Source organism: Acanthopagrus latus, chromosome 12, assembly GCF_904848185.1.
Source record: "Acanthopagrus latus isolate v.2019 chromosome 12, fAcaLat1.1, whole genome shotgun sequence".
Classification (NCBI taxonomy): Eukaryota; Metazoa; Chordata; class Actinopteri; order Spariformes; family Sparidae; genus Acanthopagrus; species Acanthopagrus latus.
In genome coordinates this window covers 16,765,811-16,789,249 of record NC_051050.1, presented here as the reverse complement: position 1 = coordinate 16,789,249, position 23,439 = coordinate 16,765,811, and the positions used below count along the sequence as shown (strand labels likewise).

The following is a 23,439-nucleotide window of genomic DNA, read 5'->3' as shown; positions in this document are numbered from 1 at the left end:
CAGGGAGCCGATGCAAACATGGATGGTTCCATCACTCTATACCCCTTATGTTGTGCAAGCAACATTTACTTTAAAGTGATAGGCTCAAGCAGAAAATGTCTCTATTGCCAGTTTAAGGTAAAGTGGAAGTCTTGATGATGTAAAAAAAAAAGAAAGAAAAGAAATCACCCTGCAGAAATGGCAACAGAACCACTTTGATGACTTATGGACTACTGTGACAAGAGTTTGGCGCCAGTATGGTGCCATTAACAACAAACGACCAGAGGCAAAGACCATCTACAAAATGAATTAATGTTAATGTTTCAATCAGGCAACACAACAGTCACATAAACACAAGAAGCTTAAACTCACGCTGGACTTGGTCCCGTCTGTCTGCATCGGTAAAGCTGAGGGCTGTCTCTCTGGCTATTGCGTCTTCATCAAAATGTCCATTCATCTTTTAACTTTTGTTTGAGTGCCTCTCTCTGAAGGTGGTCAGATCGAGCCGGGCCTTGTGTTTTTGAGCTACATGTGATGTGCTGCTCAGAGCCAAATGCTTTTAAGAGTTGGGGAATGAGCTTCTTACATGTTTCGGCGCATACGTCGATCACAAAGACAAGGCTGAGAGCTGTGAGTGCAGTGGGTATGGCCTGGAGTGCACAGTGGAGGAGTACACTGAGAATGTTGGCCGCAGTCTGGTTTTCCATCTTTCACTGCCTCGATCATCTTTGATGCTGCGAAAACAAACATCACATTCGGATTTGAAGAGTTCAGTTCCAGGTTATTTGAGTAGAAGTTTTGATTGATCCGCAGTCTCTCCACAGCCGCTGGGTTTAATGCGGCCAGTGCGCTAATGACCGCCGCGCATTCCCCCCCACATACACACGTTCTTTCTTGCACAGCATCGATACAAACTGTAAAATATTCACTTGACTTAATATTTTTTCATTCTGTCAGCTTAATAAACCCACAAATCCAAAGAAAGACTTACTGCGCACGCCACTCTTGTCTCGACAGCTTGCACCTGCCTCGGCATCAGGAGTGGAATCAAAAAAAGGTCCCATAGTGTTTCAAAATAAGTCTCCACACTCACTTTCTCCATGCATTGAAATGTATTATGCACCGTTAACAAATCCAACCCCACCTAACAAATCCATCTTTCTTTCTGGTGTTTTTTTTCTGTTTGACAGCTCCACTAACACCAACTCCCTATTCTTCATGTGTTTCAGGGTGTTGGCCTTTCATTAGATAGACTTAACTGTAGTGCCAGGGTTGTCATCTTGTAAGGAAAGTGTCTATAAAATAGTCTTTACATCCCCTGTCTGCTCTCCATAAGCTTTAGAGGGACTGTTTTTTTGTTTTTTTTAAATAATGTTCTATGTGCTCTGATACAAACCCTGAGTTACAGGCACTCTATAAACTTCCAGTGAACTGCAGATGAATTTCTCTGGTGAGAAGTCTCAGCGGTAACCGTGGGGACTGTATCATCCACCAGCCTAACAATGAAGCCTGCCACCACTTTGGTAAAGTCTTGATTCATTGGTTGCAGCCACCACTGAAACATTTATTTATTTATTTATTTTTATTTTTTTTGCGGAATGACATTTGCAGTGAGGCAGGCAAATGACAAAGTCTTGCTGTGTGTGTCATGGAGTGTTTTGACTTGAAGGCAGACTGACTCATTATCTGTGCAATTACGCAACTTAATTACGACTGCTAGGGGCTAGCCCCGCATCTCTACTGTCCATCTGTCAGCCATCCTTGAACTCAATCCATCTTTTTTGTGTCCCTCTTCTTTTGGTTTCAAACCCAAGGATGTAAGAAAACTTGGATCTGAAGACTGCTGAGGGCTGTCGTCCGTCTGTCGCTTTCTTCTTCCTGCTATTGCAGGGACACTGATTGTCTTATAGTTCAGTCTTTTGAGCAAATTATGTTCACTTTGAGACAGAGCGGTATTCAGAATTGAGATATTGTTCTTTGCTAAGGACATATGGAAACTTTGCCTCTTTCAAACGCTTTTCAATCTGGTGACAGACAGACAAAAATAGGGTGTTCTCTTTTCAGTACTGCTGACATTTGACTTGCTATCTCTTGGATGAGTGCAGCAATATTCTTGCCTGGAGAAAGAAAAGCTTCCAATTTTGAGGCATGTTTGGTCAAGTAAAAGCGTTTATTGTCGTATGCACAGTTAAAGAAAGAGGTTCCCCATACAATATAATACAGTTATTCATTTGCCTTCAACTCTGAAGGCACTTCCACAATAAAAAATGTTTAGAAAAAGTATGGGGTTAAGAATATATTTGAAAAAAAGTACAAAATATGATGTCAATAAGAATAACAGGATGAAAATATACTTAGACAATGTAAAATGTAATATGCTAAATATGCTAATATTCAGTACCAATGCGTAAGAGAAATACTGACTATAGGGGGTTGAGCAGGGGGGTTAAATAGTTATTTTTACAGAATTGCAGTTGTTATAATCACATAAAACATTTTAAACTCAACCAGCGTTTGTAAATTTCATCATAAATGTAGCACCATTTTCTGCGTGCCGATGCCCCACCACATACAGCTGGTGCCATTTTTATTCTCTTCACCCCTGCCCCCAAAACATCCTGAGTCCCCCACTGATAAATACAAACATACAGTATCAGTGCAACATGTTAGTGGAGCCAGTAAAGACATCTGCCACAGTGGGTGCCATCTTTTTGGATCTAACTTCTTTGAAGATTCATCCACTGTGAATTGTTGAAAAAGTAATCCTTTGTCTATGATTTAGCATGACTACTATGATATAGAAAAGAGGGGGAGTACAAAATAGCGTGTGTCAGAGCTTAGTGTTTAAAGTTGTGCTATGAGACATGTTTAACAGAGAAGCCCGCAATTTCGATAAGCGATTCATCATTGAAGTTGATTGTTAAGCAACAAACAGTGAATTGATGCTTTCATGCAGTTTCCGTACACCCGTCATTGTTTTTTTAGGGCTCTGTATATAAATCTCAGAAAACATTTGAAAGATGTTAACCAAAACCCCAGGCAATATCTTCAAGTGTCTTGTTTTCTTAAACCAACCTGCCAAAACCACAAAAGCTTGAATTGACACATCATGTAAAACAAAGAAACACAGCAAATCCTCACATGGGAGAAGCTGAAACCAGAGGCTGTTTGCTATTTGTGCTTTTTCTTGCTCAATAATTGCTAAATTGATTGTCAAAATAGTTGGCAATTATTTTTTCTGTAAATGGACTAATCAAGTAATTGTTTCAGCTCCATTATCGGCTTTGCTCTCTAATTGCCCTGCAGGTCTCGAGGTCTTGCCACTCCACAAAGGAATTTATTTATCTATTAATTTGTTGCTTGGCACACTGACATGTTTCTGTAACACCATGTGCTAATTCTGCCTATGTTGCCACTTAGTAAACTAAAGAAACATTTCACTTTTTATCATGAAGAAATAGCCGACTGTCATTCCACTGCTGTGACAATTTAGATTTGATTCAAAATGCACTTTGTGTGACTGGCCCATTACCCCTTACACAAGTGCAAGTGAAAGAAGATTCAGATTTTTTTGGACGTCAGTCGGCCCCGCTTCACTAACAAGCATTCAGATGCATGCTTGGTGATTTTCATATCAGCGCAACGTGCGGTTCGACAAAATATACATGGCATCTGGTGCGGCCAACTGACTCGGCTTAATTGATTAAGTTTGATTTACAATGAACAGAGAGCTCAGATGCTGCACTGCAGTCCTTTACTTGGGGACATCGAGTGGATGCGTACACACTGACAGTACTCATGAAGCTGAGAAATGAAACCAAGATGAATGACTAGACTGCTTATTTATGCAAACACACGCGCGCACACACACACACACAGAAAAAGAAAGGCGCATGCACACACACACACACATACACACACACACACACACACACACACACACACACACACACACACACACACACACACACTCATAGAAAGACAGGCACGCACACACATGCACACCCTGCAAACACAGGCTGCTTTGAAAGCAGTTTGGTGAGTCAAGAGTCAGAATGGCTCTGTCAGTCTAATCAGCAGTCAGCACGAGCTCGAGAGCCATCCACAGAGAGACAAGAGATCAGTCATTTTTACTTACTTTTAACTCACTGTATCATTCTTACTCTCCTTTGGCTGTTAACACTTAATTCTGCACAACAGACGACATGTTACTGTCATGAAATGTAATAAAAAGAGAGGAACTGCTAAGAGGTTTATTATCACTTTGACTCCACTCCCCTTCCGCAACCCTTTTCTTCAATGTAGCTCTCAGCACTTTAGACAGAGCCGAGGTAGAGGGAGGGTAAAAGAAATTAAAGGGAGGATAAACAGGAGGTTTGGGGCCATGGGATGTGGAGTTAATTTTGACTGTGATGATCAGACTCGCGGCTGGATGGTGCTGGAGGAAACGCTCTTATCCACTTGCTGAAGGCAGGCATCTTGCCAGCGCACAGACATAATCGAGGCAAGGTGAGCAAATGTGTGTATGTTTTTGTGTTGAGGGGCAGTTTTGTGTCGCTGTGTGTATGAGTGTGTGCATGTGTGTGTGCTCCTGCCATGTGTTTACCCAGTGTTATGAGCTACAACCTTGGCACTGTTTTCATACCCCAGACATGCTCCTCCACCCACACAGCTCTGCTAGTGAGGAGATCTGGAATGAACCATCCCTGCCACCCACCCGGCAGCCTTCTAACAAGTAGTTGTGAGTCGTGTGTGAGTGTGTTCACTTGAAAATGCAGCAATTGGAAATCTATTTGTTGATCCGATCAGAATGTCCGCCCTGCTTGAGAAGCAATAAAGTGATTTTTCCTCTCTCTCTATTGCATCCTTTTACCCCAGAGTCTAAAGGTGCGATATGTAAGAATTTTAGTTCAAAGTCTTCAAAAATGACCTGAAATTATTAACAGAATGTGAAGAAATAACAGTTTTGACATCATGTCGAGTACGTTGATGTATTGTATTGAAGCAAGCATGCCAACCAGCTTGCACCTATCCAGTTGGTATCTCAAAAGGTGATAATCTGATTGGAAACAACACCAACACACCCCTGGTGTTCTGAACTGATGACATTATTATCTTACATGTGCTACAGTTAGCAGCAGTTAGCAGTTACTGAAGTGATATGCTTTCCCCTATTTGTTTTTAACACTAAAAATTGGCCAAATCTTACATATTGTACCTTCTAAGGCACATCTGGAATTACAGCTGTTTTTTATAATGTGTCTCCAATTTGGCTCCTGGCTTCAAACTATGTGAATTAATAGTTACTTGTAATTTCCCAAAATCTTAATTTTGTGCCATGTAAGAGAAGTACAGATGTGACTTGTAGAAAGATCTAGCATTCCTGCTAAAATTGGAGGTATACATCACTTTCTCTCTGGAAATTAAAAATAACTCAAACAAACAATAGTCAAATAGTCAGAGTGTACTTTAAGTGGATTATTATCTGGCCCAAGCTAAATTTCATTTTTCCATTTTCCACCAAAAACAAACAAACAAACAAACAACAGCTTGTTACAGATGGAGGAGACAGAGGGCCTTTACAAAGGCATTTTCATTGTTTCAGTCACTCAAGCAATTTGTGTTCCTCTCTCTCTCACTGTTGCTAGGTTGCCTCTCAGTCCTACTTGAAATGCATAAATTCAGTTCCAGGTGAAAAAAACCAACCAACCAAACAAAACAAACATAAAAAAGAATCATATTGCATTAACATATCATAGCTGCGACTGCATAGGACCGGTCTAAATTGTCAAAAAAATGCAGCAAGCTTACCTGTAGACCTTGGCGACCTTGAGTCTTCAGAGCTGCTGCTGACTGTGTGTGTTCTGTATCTGCCACTGCTGATGAAAAAGCAAGAGCAACAAAATACTGAATGCTGATGAAGATTATAAGCATGTGATGATCATAACGCTCTTTCAGGTTTAAGGAACAGTTATGTGTTCTTTTTAGATCATTTGAAGGAGACATATAATGCGTTTTTGTTTTTCCCTCGCCTAAAATGTTTTACTGGAGCTCTTCTTCTCTCCTCTCAGGGGTCCTGTCTTTAAATTCACATATGCATAACCTATGACCAGTGGCTAGTTTGGCACATTAGATATAATTTAGAGAAGATGCTCTGTCATTGTCAGCAGTGCTTACTCAGGCGTGTGCAAGCTGACAAATCAGAGCAGAGTGAACGTTCGGGATGAGGGGCCTGTTTCAGACAGAGCGGGAAAACAGTGCTGCAGATCTGGATCTTGTGAGTAGAACGTCTTTTTTTAACATTAAAGCATTAAAACCTGTTCTAGTGGCAACCCAAAAAAAACAACAATGAACCTGAAAATCTGCACATTATTTAGAATTGCACAGCCATCTGAGGACATGTAGCACAATGCAATGACAAAGTGGCAGTCTATAAAGTGCACACAATAAATTGACTGTAAATCCACCCATTATTCGGGCCACTCATTCTCTCCCCTCAAGGCTCGTGTCTGCATATTGAATGCTCACCATAGAATTCAAAGTGTTGGCTACAGTGTTTGCTGATAAACAACTCCCTCTCTGTCTGTTCCCTCCAAGGACTGAACCAGTGAGCTGCACATGCACAGATGAATGTTGTCCCTCAGCAAACAAATCAATAAAACTAATTTCCTTTTGGTCAATTGTTAATTTAATGCCAGTTTTCCCTCAATTAAAAACTGACTGAAGTGCAGTATATGGCATGTGATCATATTTTTTTTCCCTCCATTCGTGTCCCCCAGGGCAACGGCAAGTACCCGGGGATGATTGCTAATGCAAAAATCATTTTCTGATTTGTATCTGCAAATTGCTGCTGCCTGTGTGGTGTCATCAAAGCCAGGTAAGCTTTATCAGCCCCCCACCTGCTAAATGATTTTAATGTTGATGCGTTAGATTTCCCAGGGAGTAAGGCTTGCGAGTGTGCTAAAGGTCATTCAGCATTATCTAAAGGTTACGCCTGACAATTATGCAGAATGGGAATGTGGTCTTAAATCCAAGCATAAGGCATTTGTGCGCTATAGGTGAAATGTAAGAAAACCCCAGGGATAAAGTGTTTTCATTATAGAAAGACACGTCACAGTGGCTCTGTCACTACCTTTCACCTCTAGAAACCTACAACCCCAAGGTCTCCTTTTTCTAAAGAAGCCGCTGTGCTGCGAGACACAGTGTATTACTTGAGACCAACCCTATCAGTAATGCATTTGATACTGGCCTTGGTGAAGCCACCATCAACCAGGATCATCCGTGATTGGATGGGCAGGTGTGGAGAGAAGAGGAGGAGGGGAACAGACCGGGAGTTAGAAAAGGGGGAGGAATGACCATGGATCAAGCTGTGGAGCAGGGATGTTGCTCAATGGGCCGCAGTAGCAGTGAGACATAGCGCTTATGACGGATGCTCCTGCTGAAAATGCATTACTGCAGCAGGCTTGAAACGATTCAGGTCCCTCCTGAGTGCTGATGGGGGAAACCTACCCAGAAGACCCAAAGCTTTCACAATTGTCAACATGCATTCTTTCCCCCCCTGCCAAATGTTAACACTTCCATACATGCCTCTTGTAGTCAGGAGACAGACATGCTCACACATATCATCTCTGTCATGCATCCACCCAAACACACTCACGCATGCAACAAATCCCCCCCGCCTGTTAGCATTCGTATTCTCATGAAGCCTCCACAGTTGTAGTCACAAATATATCTGCTCCAGTGTTACAAAGCACCCCTGGAGCACAGTCTGCAGGATGGATTTTCTCGGCACTGTCTAACACCCAGACTATTTGCATTTCCTCTCCCCTTTTTGTTTACCGAGTTTGTACCCAGACAGTGTGTGTGTGTGTTTGTTTATGCAGGTTTTAAATATAACAAAAAAAGGCATGTCTTTAAAATTGAGCCGTTACACAAATACAAAACCGAGGATCTATTGTGAGCAGCGGAAATCAGATACTATGGTTCACTTTAAGGCTTAAGTGAAAATCAGAAAATCAAATGAGAAACAAACAAATCATTCAGTTACCTAATGGGCTTATGCAACACAATCGAAATAGCCTCTCAGTATCAGGGCAGTAGAGTGTCCCAAATATTCTCATATGCCGAGGTGAAAGGCTTCATTGTGTTTTAACAAAGCCGGCAGTCGATCCTTTTATTCGTCCTGGCAATTTAATCAGTATGTGCGCGTCAGAATTAATCAGAGGATGTAATTAAACACAGGTTAAGGTAGCACTGATTTGGTTCAGGCAAACATTTGGACTCACCGGTGCCAAGTTTAATGTGGTTGCTTAGCGAGAACATGCACAGGCATTGGGAAATGGATATACTGTCCCCCAAAAACTCTCTGAAGGAGACTGACCTCTGTTTTTTCCTTCAAACACTTAAAGACATGGCCGTGACCAACACTGAGGTGAACAAAGTTTTGAGTTTTGGAATTCCCCCAGAACAATTGTTCTACATTCGGAAACTCTTTTCTTGCCATTCTAAATTAATTGAAAATCATTAAAACATAGGGTGAACTTGAGGGTTTTTAAAAAATGTTTTTCACTATTAATTCAGAATATCTGAACAATATCATATGTTTATGTCTCCTGAGATTTTGCAAACACTGACTGCTGTCTATTAAACGCCAATAAGGAAGAGGTCTGATATTGTTGAGGTGCCTTAAAAAACGTTTATTGGTCTTTGAGACCAAAATCCAAAAAAGTTTTCATGGTAAGTCTGTGGCTATTAGCAAGTAACATATTTGATATTTCTTTGAAATTACCCTATGTTTACCACAGTGATTACCTCAATATCTATTGAAAATCGCGTCAGCATGATATAATAGTAATCTGGTATTTTCCAAAAAGCAGTTTAGAAATAGCTGCCAATTACTTTAATACATTTCTTGGAAACTCACAACTTCCCCTGCGGGCAACTAAACTGAGGAGAGTACAACTCTCCTCAGTTTAGTTGCTTAATTTCCAGCTAGTATCTGCCTAATCTCTGTAGATCAGGAAGCTGAAGTACAGTTTCAACCATTTACATTTTCACCAGTTTCATGTTAGGGTTAGAGGAATCAGTTAAGTAATCATTCTGGTGTTCAAGGGGTGATTTCAAAGACATTTCAAATATTTTCCTTAGTAAATACCAACAACATACCACAACATTTCCAAAGTGTTACCGAATCTCTCATTGACATTACATATTTGTGAATGTTAGAATTAATATTTAGGAGTAAAAACTAGACAGTAGCTCACAAATACCAGATTTTAAGTACAGGAGATTTTCTTTTTCTAGTTGAGACCTGCCAACATCAAAACAGTGAGGACAGGAAAAGTTGTTGTTCACAAAGAATTTCATTCATTCACAGTAAGAAGCTGTCAGAGAATGTCTTTTCTTTTTTCGAAAACAGAACTGGTGGACTGTGTTGTCTGTGGGTATTTGTTGTTTGTTGTTTGCCAAAGAGACAATGGAATACAATCCAGGGTGTCCAAACTTCTGAGTCTGAAGGCTCATCAGACGGACACACACTGGACAACAGTTTGCATTATCTTTGTATTAGCACTCTGGGAAGTTATCGTGGTAGCAGTCACTGTATCTTTTGTCATGGTAAACAGTAACAAAATATAATATTCATATTACAAAGGAATTTGTGCTGGCAAATGTATAAACATCTATCTAACTGCCACAGCTCTTTGCTGTATGATGTCGCTCTGAATGTGCTGGGCAGTCAAGGGTTTTTTTTCCGGTGAAGCCCTCCGTGGTTGGCACCTCAAATGTGTTAATAGAGTGGTCCCAGTCAAGTCGATGTGAGAGCAGCCTCTGGGAGGAGGTCTATTTTGTCCTCCTTCATATGCTAGGATGTAAATTTCAGGGAGCCCGGGCTTCTCTCGAGGCCCAGTAAAAAATTAATGGATTGCTTATGGATCCAGAACACAGAGACGGAGGAGTTGTTGGATCGGGAGTGCTGGCACAGCAGGACAACTTGGCTGAATGCTCATCAGTGGTTGTGATGTCAAAGATCACTGTATTAAAGTGTCCTGTAAGTGAATCAGTGAAGTTAGGCTTTATTATATTCATTATCGTCTTAATTTCATTACGTTTTTATCTTAAACCTAAACAAAACTATATTATGTGTTGTTGTTTTGTTGACAAATTTACACCAACAAGTTTGGAGTGGGTGTATTTCTGTCTATATTCTAATGAATTCTTTGCCAGAAAAGTTAATTAAAGCCTGGTTCTATCTGTGCTTTTTCCCCCAAAATACATACTCTGGCTGAGATACCATAAATGGGTCCTTGGGGAAACTTGTCAGTCCTCAAAAACATGCTTGAGAAGTCACTCCGGCCCCTCCTCCCTGAGCAGCACAGCCTCGGTGTGGTCTTGTCAAACCCCCAGTACCACCACTACAGTCCTCGAAATCACACGCGGATGCCAGGGATTCACGCTGGTCGTCCATAATGTTCGGCAGCCTGTCCTCTGTTGTGGCGATGGCATGAGCGTGGAGCACACTGGTCCAATGTTTTCATGCCAGATGCAACCGTGCAAACTCCTGTTCTGCAGTTGGAGCAGCTTGTGGGAGCTCTCATTTGGGCTCCACAAGGAAAATGATCTTCCAGCAGGTAGACGAACACATAGATTATTACCACCTTCAAACGCCCATACACACACGCAGGAACCGTGGCACTCATCGGCCGGGAATTCGACGGGGGATCAGGGCCCTTGCAAGGATATTTCTTCCAGAAATTCTCAGCACATTAAAACGATCACTGTTGCTTGATAAATGTATCATTATTAGTCCCTCTCAGGTCTGATTCCAACGTATGATGCTACGCTGCACGCTGTCAAAACGGCTGAATAAACAGCTGAAGATCTCACGCGCCGCACAGAGGACACTTGACAAACGGCACGTCGGTGGGCCGATGGAAGCGGCGGGGGTTTTGCAGTTGGAATAACAAGACGCTTCATGCTTCTCAGTGATGCAACATATAATTTAAGTAAGGCGGCAACAATTATGCCATCTCATAAATCACCTCAGTCATTTTCTCATTCCAACTAGAGAGGTGGTTATGGTGCAACGCTGCAGCAACTTAAGCGGAGGGTTCCTTTCTCGGTTTTTCATCTGTCGCGCACTAACCTGGAACATGCACTTCTGGATGATGAAGACTTGTTCTGCAGCCGGGCATGTAGTGCAGAATGGATCATATAAATCGATTGTTACTGCCACTAAAGTCAAGGGGGTGGGGGTGTGGGGGGGTGGCAACTGGTCCAGTGTGTACTCGAGAGACAGCTGCAGATGATTTGAGGGGTCTGAGACAGCAGAAAAGGTCGCCGCGAGTGCACTGCAAGTTATACTTCAGCTATAGGAACACACCACACACGGGTTGGTGTGATTACCGAGTATGATTGCAGATGTATGTCAAAGAGAAGCACGACATGTACAGAAATAATATTGTCATTTTTTAAATGATGTGTGTACCATGGCACACACAGTCCTGCTCAGACATTTCTCATTAACGCGAAGAATGAGGCTTGGGTCCAGAATTATTCTGAAAGCTGTCAATGGAGAGCGATTCTGCCACCTGGCCACACATAACGCTTGTGTGGGAGGGCGGTGTTATGACAGTGTTCTGGGAAATTAACCTAACGTGTTTTTGGGACAAACACACAAAACTCTGTCTCCATCAAGTTCTGACTGGTGAGATTTGTGAACCCAGCATTCATTTATTTATCTTTAATTGTAATTTGATATTGGCTGTGACAAAATAATCTTGGAAACGGTTAAACCGTGAAGGATAAGCTGAGATGCTACAAATGGGTGAGGTTCCCCAGGAGAAAATGCTGGCTTAGACTTAAGTGAATGAGATTATTTAAAAAATTAGGGTTTTGAATTAAGATGCACTACAGGGAACTTTTTTAACAGAGGCAAACAAGACCATCAGTGAGAAGATGCTATTTCTATATGCTTACACCTGCCAGTGGGTTGGCTTTTGATTTATCCAGGTTACATAAAGGTATTTTTTTATGGAGTGCTGAGGATTGAATTAGAGATCTCACTGTTGGAGGAACGAAGTAACTCTTGAGTCGGGTGGTAAGGCAAGGCGATAAAACAGAGTCTACTTTGTTCCACCGTTGACCTATTTCAGTTATAGATCTTACATAGACACAAATATACATCACCTAATAAGCATGCATCCTGCAAACAGCAGGATAAAGCCAGATATACGGTGGATCCTTGCAACAAGAGGCGGTGGTGCTCTAAACGTTTTTTTTTTTTTTTGGATTTGGATGTCTGAAGGGAAAAAAATGAAGCAAGAATTGAATTAAAAGAAGAAAAAAAACAGTTTTTCACTTCATTTGATTTAAGGGAGCAAAAACTGTAATCAGGGTCACTATTCAAAGTTTTCTAAAATTTTCTGTCAACGGTTCCAGAGCATCTTCATGCTTGTATGTACATAAGTTGGACATTTCTTACAATAGCCACACCTGGTAGTGGTATCAGCGAAGACGCTCACTATGACAGCAGAGCAAGCTTCCACCTTTTGCCAAAATCAGTCAATAACAATCAAATTGTTGTCCCAGTAAATGTAAATCAGGGACTCTTTACTGACTGCTCAGGGCCAAAAAACACAGAGGGACGTCAGAGTTAAAAAGAATAATTCCCTTTGTATCGGTTGGTTTGCACCTGGCTCATTGTTAGTGTCGCTCCCAATTTCAAAACAATCAGAACAGGCACCTTGTGACGCTCTGCCTCTGTGCTGTGCGGCTCAAGTTGAACTGATAACATTCAGTTGATATTGCATTTTTCAGCTGTGTGATGATTTTTTTTAAAAGCATAGCGTCTTACTTCAGTATATCCCCAATCAACAGAGCGTTTACTGATTTTTGATATTTTCCCATGTTTTGGCCTTGTTTACCAGTTGATATACCTGTACTTCAAAACACAAGTTACAAAAATCAACACCTTGACTGATGTCTCAAATTTTAAACCCTTTAATTTATTCTATCGCATTTTCTTTATTAAAAAGAAAAACAAAATCAGAAAAAACAATTAATGTGATTAACAGACACTCCACAGTGGTACATAGTTGTGCACACAGAACAGCAAATTGACCGATGTGAAGAGATGCCTCGGGTAGCTGGGAGGAAAAAAAAAAAAAAAACTTGGATGAAATGTTTATTTGCCAAGGCTACAAACTTAGTATTTCATGTCCCCAGGCTTATCTGAGTGCTTTCAGAATTCTGCACACGTAGGACGACACAGGCAGCACTTGCAAAGTTTGTGAAACAGTATGGAAAAGGGATGGGATGTTTGCCTTCCGAGCAGGCAGGTAGCACAAAGGCTTTGAGGGATTTAGATATACCGCCGGGAAGACGAGGAATAAAGATGAAACGCCATGGTGATCTGAACATTGGATTAAATTGAAACAGCATATAAACTCAACATAATAGCAAGTTCAGTATGTTTTATTTCATGAAATATACTACAATGCAGTTGACTTCACAGACGCAATCAGAAGTATCAGGTCGATCATCAGGTCTCATCTTTTATGATCATGACTTTATTACTTTGTTAGAATGAGTGATGATGAAGCCTCTTCCTCCATCAGAATGAACATCTTTTTAATCAATTACAAATCTTCTCATGAGATTCACAACTTGCCCTGTTTGTGGACCTACAACTGTCTAACTCAGTTATTTTTACTGCTTTGTCCTGCTTCCTTCTCTCTCTTTCATCACCGCACCAGTGGATTGGTTAAATGCTAGGTCTGACTAATCGTCTTCCCATGAAAGACTTCCAGAAGATGGAGAATTATCTGTCACTCGTGTTACACACATTATTTGTGGTGAATTGAAATGATGCGTCTCATACGTGACTATTCAACATTCCCCAGTCTCAGTCTTTTGATGCTGATGGTGTTGGCATGCTTGAGAGTTGCCTTTCAAAATGCAGAATGACGGAGGAAAATGCTTCTGCAATTTTCTCTTTTCAAAACTGCAAAAGCAGGATTTCATAGGGAGCCAAATTGTTTTTTAGTCCCCGGTGTAATTTATGCTTGTTAGTGGTATAAATTGTGAGCAGTGCCTAGGGGAATTTCACAAAAAAAATAAATAAATAAGGTGTTTACTTCGAGTGAGGACCCAAATTGGCTTAGAAAAAAAGCAATGTACAAGCTAAAGAAGTTGAAACTAAAAGATTGGCCACACACATTGATTTATAATTTAATGTGAGTTCCAATGTTTTACTAGACATACTGGCTCCATTACAGTGGAGACAAACTTTGCACGCAGATCTCAGATTCCTGTCAAACAAACACAGTGGATGTGAGCTACTTCAGTTTCTTTAGAGGTCCAGTCTGTGGGATCTGTGGTGAGAAATAATATGTATAATTATGTTTTTTTAATTAGTGTGTTATAACCTGAAACCAAGAATTGTCCATGTTTCTACAGTAGCCCAGGAGAGACAAACCATAAAGTGGCTCTTATTCTGTTACCATGCCACCAGGAGATGCTACTTAGTGCTACACACAGGGCCTTTACCACAAGATTAAAGGCCTTATGACTATACCTCCTGAGAGTTTAAAGAAAATAATAGTATTCTTTCTGAAATGGTAACTCAACAACACGTCATTTTCAGGTAGAGTTCCATGGTCCGCAAAACATTCCTGGAGCTTCACAGCCAAACATTTGCAGAGTTGCAGCGTTCTACACAACTAAAATAGATGGGGACTTGTTTTAAAAAGGTAGGAAAAAACCTACTGAAAATAGACACATGAAATGGCTTCATGTAGCTTGTCCACGGTGATCCAAGTCTCCTGAAAACATTGAGATTGATTTGAAAATACTTTATTTACACCATGACACAGAGGTGAGCTTGTGCACCCACTTCAGATGGGGTCTGTCCTTTTAGGCTTTTAGCTTAGCAGCTACAGTGAGGATTTTGCTTTAAAGAAAAGTGTCAGTAACACCTTTTCAAATCAATTTAGGATCTCAGGGCTTCCAGAGACTTGGATGGAGTCTGTATGTTGTTTTTTTAACCTTATAAAACAATGAACTTTTCTTTTATCGGCTTTGCCTAATTTGAATGTGATCGTGTTCAAAAGCCTTGTCAGTGTTATTCAGTTTCTGCCAACCCCAGCGTGGAAACAGATAAGTAAAATATCTAGAATAAACATTAAAAAGAAAGTGAAAGAAAGGAAATGAGATGTATTAATACAGAGATCACATAAATGCTAATCATGTAGTGCTTGCTTGTTAGACCGTCGGATAAACCTTTTTTCGCTTACGAGCTTAATCCTGCATATAGCATTATTCCTGATGGGATTTAATTGTGCTATCTTACTTGGGGATCATTTTGAGTTCATCCCTCACACACTGTTTACCCTCCAACATCACTGCTGGCTATCTGTGCAACAGCACAGTCAGGTTTATCCACCTAGTCAAATTAATCCTCAGGAACAGCTTTGAATGTACCGTATCACGCCTGGATTTGGCACATGCACATAAGAAAAGTGTCATTCAGAGGGAAAAAACAGACTCCTGTTGGCAGTATCTTAGAGACAAAAGATACATTAGCTACCCATATGGTTTTACATTCATTTTGCAAAGTGCCCGTCCCGTGCATATGGTTTTACATAGTGTAAATTACCGTTAAGTGCGGACTTCCCAGAAGACTCTCTTGCCTCATAACGCTGCATGTGGCCAGACTCATATTTTAGGTAACTAATTGTGCCACACCACATCAATAACTCTAATACCACTTGACTTTCTCTTGGAGTCAATGCCCACATCTTAATGCGAGTGGTGATAAATTTCCAAATTGAGTTAATCCATTGTACGACCATTTATTTCATTTTACACCTCCATCTCGCTCACTTCACTCGCTGAAGTAGACAACTCCTTACAGCTCGACACATCAGCTTACTTGTTACTACAAACGTGTTTTATTACACAACCTCTAATAGCTACGTCATACTTTCCACCACTGAAACCAGACAATTCACCAGCATCTGTTATTCCTTCAAGATCTTGTTAGATACTGTATTTTGCCCCACTACATGTATTATATTTATTGCTGCCACCTAATGCCACTGGATGATGGATGCTTTCTTTCGCTGACTTATCCAAATGTCCCACATGTTGTGGGGATTTTAAGTTCAGTCATCCTGCTTTCCTAATCTTCCTTTCCCTCAGTTACAGCACATATTACAAGTACAAGTTGCAGTATAAGTTGTTGAGTGGGTTTGATTAGGAGCAGCTGACAACATGAGTCACTGGCCGTCAGCAGAGTGCATGAGTTCACTCCCCATCAAAGCAGAAATCACAAACATCCAATGAGCCTATATGTTTCAATAAATGTTCTGTTTTCTCTTAGCTATGGACCAAGTGTTAAACCTTGGACATTCTTCTTAAAAACACACACTTGGTAAGAGCTGAAGGAGAAGTTTTATGACTGAATGGGAAGACGTGCGATCACATGGCAGGCCAAATAGTCAAGAGAAGAAAATTGAGCTAACGAGGGGTTCTGGATGTTTTGGAAGTAAAATCATTCTTGTTTGAGATTGTAACAACCTGCTTTAAAGCTGCTAAATTTGATGTTTTATTTTCTCATATAAAAATGGATTAAATGAAAATGTGCAGTGACTACACATCAGAGAATTATCAACCAGTTCAGCTTTTCCCTTTCAGCTCTACATGGCGCACTAACATTCTCAGTTCATTGCTTTGTTTTTCCAGCCTACAGTCTACTGTTTCGATCTGCACAGGCTGCTCTCATAGTTTCACTTTGTGCACAAAGCAGGCGACTGTTTAAATCCCTCCCCCCACACCAAAGAAACAGAACAAATTAAACAAAAAATTGTCTGTCAGCTGCCCAGACTCACAAAGTTTGCAACTAGCTGGAGTGCAAAATATAAAGAAGAAGAGAGTGAACAACTGACTTACAATTATCAGATGGCCTGACACGTGACTCCAAGTGAATGCTGATCTTGCTCCAAATCAGCTGGATGTGTAGACAAGCAGATTTTTGCCCACATATTTGCTGTATCAGCTTACAAGCAACGTGATAACTGCTCAATGTTGTTATTTGGTGCAGGTTTCTGCTGCCACCGAGTGGCCAAAAAACCTGTACATTTTTTCTTATTTTTAAACTGTATTTAATTCAAGTGAATATTCAAATAAAGTGTGCATCTTGCCTGGTAAGGAGTTAAAAAAATAGTAAAAGAAGTAATTTGGTGTTAGAACATATCCTCTCCTTTATTCATGGCATTGAAAAATCTGCAAGCCACAGATATGTTAATTTTTTATGTTGTGTTTGTATGTTTCATTCATAGTGGACAAGTTCAAAAATCATATATTTTTTAGATTTTAATTAATCAATTTCAACCTATAGTTTAGTTGGTTAATATGCACTGTCTGACAAATAAACTTGATAACTAAGACAAAAAAATAATTTATCTCGTGACAGTGCTGTTCTCAAGGTGTAGTTAGATTTTGGCACACAATAACTTGGTTTTTGCTAATAATCCCTGGGATTGTCAGCATATATACCACTTGGAAAAGTCCTGACATCGGGTTAAAAATGTCAGTGGTTGATCTTAAAAAATGTTGATCTAACGGGTATAAACATGTACACCTGTAACATATCTATGGTTTGTAGAACTGTATTTGGCAAATGTGACAAAACATTTTAGCAACTTTTAGCAAAATGTTTTGAGTACAAGATCTTATTTTCCGTGTGTGGCATGTCGGCACATGCGATTCTGATCTCACTTCAAGTAGAAGCCGGGCCAAGAGCCTTTTCAGCCACTTTGTTAATGACAATGACTTTCTTGTCACATTTTTCAGGCTGCTGAGGCCTTAGCTTACTGCTGCTCATTTTATCTAATTACATTTAACAAACAACAAAAGGCCAGAGCAGGCAGAGGAGATCCACACTAATTACATTAGAGCTGAGGGAAGATTGGCACATGTGATGAAGCGATTTGGCCACTCACAGCCCCGCCGACTGTGCTCAATAACTTCAAGCCCATCCCAGTTGTTTATGAGATTGAGCTGTCATCCAGACATCACTCAGGTTTAAGATGCCGCTCCGGTCTCTATGTTACAGACCTGCATGGACACAAGCGGTGCAGTGGGGCCAATGGGAGATGATGCTATTGAGCGAGTTAATCAAATTAGACAAAGATCAGGTTAAAAGTGGTCAACTAACTAAAGAATGTCGCGTCTGTGGAGAGAGCAAAAAGGTATTGTCTTCACGCATCTGAACTCAGCAGACATGCACTTGAGGAAATGCTGTTAAACACTGCATATGAGACCTGCTATTTAGACAGCTTTATAAAACTCTCATCATCATGCAAATACTGTTCTGCTTTTATACTCTGCACTATATTTCAGCTCCAAATGCTCGGCACGGCGAGCTCTAGGAGTACCAGGCAGCTCAAACAGGTCCCAGAAAGCAAATCCACCATCTCTTTGTGGTAGTCAGTATTTTCTCTAGAAGACAGAGTGTCGCTCATACTACTGTACAAGCTTTCAACACAACTCAGAGTCTTCTGTTGACACAAAAGGGTGTGTGCGTGTGTGTGTGTGTGTGTGTGTGTGTGTGTGTGTGTGTGTGTGTGCGACTGAGAGAGACTGCGTGTCTGTGTATTTGTCTGTGTTTGCTGAGGGGGTACAGACAGGAACTTAGGAGTTTGCAGCTGTCACAATGAGATGTCAATATTTATGACATGTTGTTTGCTATCTGGTACGTGTGAACTTTCTCTCCTCCAGACATCTGCTTCAGATATTTGCACACTCGCATTACACACTGGAACATTATGAGGAGATGCCAGGAAGCCACTGAATTTGGATTAACCATTGACAATTGTTTTAATTGCCTCACAGCACATACTCTACAGGTAGTGATTACTCATTTTGAAAAACTTTTATTGATAATTATGCTTTTTTTTCCCCCCAAGATGGCCTTGTTCATAATCTCACTGTTTCAGTTCATACATTCCAACAGATTCTCAATTCCAGCTCTTCAACTACAGCAGCTGTTATCAGCGGTTCTGTGCTTCGAAGTATGACTTTTCCTCAGCATCACTTTTGGAAATGCAAGGCTCTGTGGTCAAATCAATAATAAATATGCAACGTCCACTGAGACTTAAGTTTGCTGACAAACACATCACAGATGACGATGTGACTGTTAATACTGACCAAGTGTTGCAGTTTGGTTAGGGTTCAGGCACCAAAACTACTTGGTTAGGTTTAGGAAAACATCATGGTTTGGGTTTAAATAAGTACATAAATTCAGTTACATAACTTGTGTAACTTCAGCTGCGTAACTTAACTGTGACATAAGTTCAAAAGCAAGTTGACAATGACAAGGTCTCAAGCGCAGGTCTTCTGGTTTAAAGTCCTGTGTTTGAACCATCTAAGCAACAATGTTCAAACCCAGGGAATTTGACAATTTACGGTAACGGTGCATTTTGTGTGGTCGCATGTCGCTAAAACTGATGGAAGGGAGACGGAGAGTGAGGAAGGAAGTCGACTATGATTCTATAAAAAAGACATAATGAAAGTAAAAGTTAGTTCGTCCATGAACATTTGTGCTTGAGTCACGTCAGATGGCTTTTCATCAGCAGTTGTTTAATGGTGTGTTCACTGCCAGCAGAACGAGTTTGACCGCTGGATAATTTTGTGTTTATTCACCCCAAACAGCAAGATTACTTAACTGTGCATTAGCACATAAGATGGCCTGCAATGGCACAGGCACTCACCAGACACATTCTCCTCTTTGTATACTTCCCCTTCAGCTCCAGTTGGCAGTCAACATCACAGAACATTAACAACCAACAATAGAGGTCATCCTGCAAATTCCCCACAAAGCATATGGCTTGTTTTGTAGTTGAACAGACCTTGAGGGAGATGGCTTTGCCTTGATGCCTCACTTGGGGCTCGAGTTGTTTTCCCGTGCATTCTCAACACTGCATCTGTTAAAAACCTGTCCGTGTGGACCGGGACATTTGCTGGCAGGCGGTGAGGCAGGTTTGCTGGTGTGCGTACATGAACACTTATTCCCAGCCCCTTTCATTAATCAGACCATTTTCGACACCAGTGGACATATAGTCATAAATTAATTCAAAGGCGTAATACATCTTACCCTGTAAGACAGTGCCACAGAATATTGTTTTGTCATCTATTTGATTTGTGTACATATTCAATTTGGCATAAACTCACTTGCGTAATTCCAGTCGGGCCTTTGCGTCACCTTTTTTCAGGCACAATGCCATTGACAATGCTTCGCTCTGCTGGAAAGCGTTCCCTCACCTTTCCCAGCTTGGCTTCACGCATGCCGATGTGTTTTCCAGGCTCACTGTAATCACAGTGTTGTCTTTATCTTGTTAAAAGTACACAGCTCTGAACGCACACAATCCACGGTCTCACTGACCTTCTGTCACTCTGCAGTGTTTTTTATCAGAAATCCCAGAACTCAATCCCCCGAACAATATTGTTTTTTCATCTTTCTATTACATTTATGGAGAGCTCAGCTTCACATTCAGCAATGTTACCCTGTTAGTGTCCACACTTGTGCTGCTTTCAAATTTTCTTCTCGAATTCGCAGCTCTGCTGATTGGTTTCATGCTGGGATTCGTAATGAGACACAGGTGTACGCGGCGCTTTGCAAATTTGAGGGGAAAATCACATGCACATAGACACAGAGAATGGCGTATGTTCCTTTTACTTGCAAATCTACTGAAAATATCGTATACTTGGGGCTAAAGCTTCAATAATGTGCTAAACTCCTGCCAGGCTCAGGCATCTACACGCTCTCCTTCTGCTCAGGGTGATTAAAATATCATCACAGCTTAAATTAGCACCCCATTAGCAAAAACCAGTTATTTCACAATGGAGTATCCAGGAGTCCCCTGCAAACAAAAACATACAGGGTTTTAGCGAATGAAAGAGCAGGGCATGGAATGAAAAGTTGAAAATGATTAAATGACTGTGAATAACAAAGTTTCGTAAGTGTACTATGCTTCAAAAAAGTGCCTAGAGCCAAGGATTGAGTCTTCACAGTGCCACGTAGAATACATAAATGATGAGTGGGTACACACTCTGAAAAAAGTTCAGAGGAGCAAAATATAACCCTGAAAAAGAATGAAGAACACACACTGAGACAGAGTTAGCGGGAGAAAGGGAATGCTAAGGACATAAGAGTTGCTGTCAAGTGGAAAATGGGAAAGTGGGAGGCATGAGATTTCTTTACTGCTGGCGACGACAACGCAAATTTTTATTTTTTTGCGAAAGGAAAGCTCCGGCCCGGTCCACAGCGTGCCACCAAGCCCCATCAGACAGCCTTGGCCACATCCTAATCACTGCTTAATTATTTAGACTGAACAACTGCCCTCAAGGCTGCTTTGTTTTCCTTTCCTTTGTAATCCTATTGCATGTGTTTATTCTCTTCTTCTGTCTGGAGCGGGAAAACAAACAAAGCCCACATTTTTTAAACAATTTTTTTGTTTTTGTTGGAATTACACGGTTTGCCAAGGATAATCAGAGGAGAGAAATACTCCTTGCAGTCAGCAGATACAAGAGTTAGATTCTGCCTTAATTTGGCCCACACTTCTATTTTAGATCACACGTGATAACGGTTTGTGTCTCAAATTATGAAGGTGGAATAGTGGTTAACATTTGACATTCACTAACAGGTAGAATAGAATGCATATTCTGTAATATCTCTCACTCGCTAAATATGTGGCGTGACTCTGAAGCTTCAACTTACAGAAAGCCGGTCTCTGTCCTCTTGACTTTAACTATGCCTAGACACTCGCAACATAATCATACATGTGTGCCGGTCAGTATTAAGTCAGTATTATACCACATCAAGCACTTTTTTTAAAATTGCCTTGGGATAACTAACTGTTTACAGTGATTCAGCAGCTTGTTAGAAGTTTTTAATTATTTATACTTCATGTACAATGGCCTCTTTCAGTGCTTCATGTATTTATAGGCATAAAGGATGACTCAAAAGACAACCACTGTGTAAATTATTTATGCCGGTGACACATTCAAAATAACTCATGAATGGTTAAATAATCGTTCAAAGACTTTTTTTATGTGCCAGTGAATGACTCAAGATATGAATGTGGCGACATAAATTCCTCCGGTCGGTGTCTACGAATGGAACAGGGCAAAAATAAATTATTGGATTGACTGAGGAATAGGTTTTTCTGCAAAATGGTTGTATTTCACTTTTAGATGGCAATTTTATCATTTCGCCAATAACTGTGGACAGAAATGAACAAATGCACTGAACTCGTCCCGTCCTTCAAAAAAAAAGAAGAAAAAGTGAAATCCCCTCAAAAACAAGTATGCTAATCAAACTCAAAGTTACAGGCAGTGGGTTGAGAATATGTTGCAAGGCCATGATCGGACTGACTTTAGCCCTGAAAGAATGAGGGTCTTCCGGCCCTGAAATGCAGCACTTGTGCCAATGCAGGAAAAAAATAAAAATAAATAAACCTACAACCCTCAAAATAATATATTTGGTATTGACAACTGCCAATTTCAAATTTCCTCTAGTCCATCTCCTTTGCCATCAAAGGTCCAGTGCGTAGGATTTAAGAGGATCTATTGGCAGGAGTGGAATATATTATTGCCATCGCCAAGGAGGTAATGTGTTCAGCCATGTCTGTATGTGTGGTTGTTGGTTGGTTTGTCAGCAGGATTACACAACATCTTCTGCATGGACCTTGGGTGAAGGTGACCTCATCCTTCAAACAGGGTCCCAGAACAGAACCCAAGAACTTTAACATCTTACTTGATGTTACACCATGGATTAAATTTACACTGGAATATCCTTTTAATGGCCATGTTGCACCACTGTGTTTCTTCATTGGCCCAGCATGGCATTTTCTTGAGGTGAGGGGTATTAAGTAGGTTGCAATATTTTTTTAAATGAATGGAGAAGAATCCCTATTTTTATTACATATCATACAATGTACAACATGCTGAAACCGGCATTCTGCGTTTAATCCATCCAGAGCAGTTGGCAGCCGATGTACAGCGCTTGGGGACCATTCCAGATCAAAGCCAACGCCTTGGTCAGGGGCACTGACTGACAGGAGAATTAACCTAATGTACATGTTTTGATGGAAGGGGGAACCAAGAGTACCTGGAGGAAACCCACATTTAAACTTCACATTAAAAAAGAAATTGATCATAGTAGTGAATAAAGATGCGACAGCTTCCATGTACTGATGCAAGAAAGACTTCACTTCATTATTTATTCTTTGCACTCCAGGTGACTTATTTCACAAACAAACTGCTATGCAGATGTGTCCAAGGAAGCATGGATGTCATGGCGCAGTGAGACAATATTTTGATGGTGAAGTTGAAGTGAAGCCTTAGAGAAAAAAAACAAAAACACTTCAACAGTCAAGCCCCCTCCTTCATGAATTTGTT

At 40.7% G+C, this 23,439-nt stretch overlaps 1 long non-coding RNA gene across 1 annotated transcript in view; it reads right to left on the bottom strand.

Annotated features, from left to right (window-relative positions):
- Positions 1-277: 277 nt before the first annotated feature.
- LOC119030419 overlaps positions 278-23,439 on the bottom strand; it is a 62,572-nt gene continuing 39,410 nt past the window's right edge. The window contains exons 2-3 of the long non-coding RNA XR_005078265.1: positions 5,791-5,858; positions 278-713 (exon numbers count right to left, since the gene is read on the bottom strand). This is a non-coding gene — a long non-coding RNA (uncharacterized LOC119030419). The remainder of the gene's footprint in view (positions 714-5,790; positions 5,859-23,439) is intronic.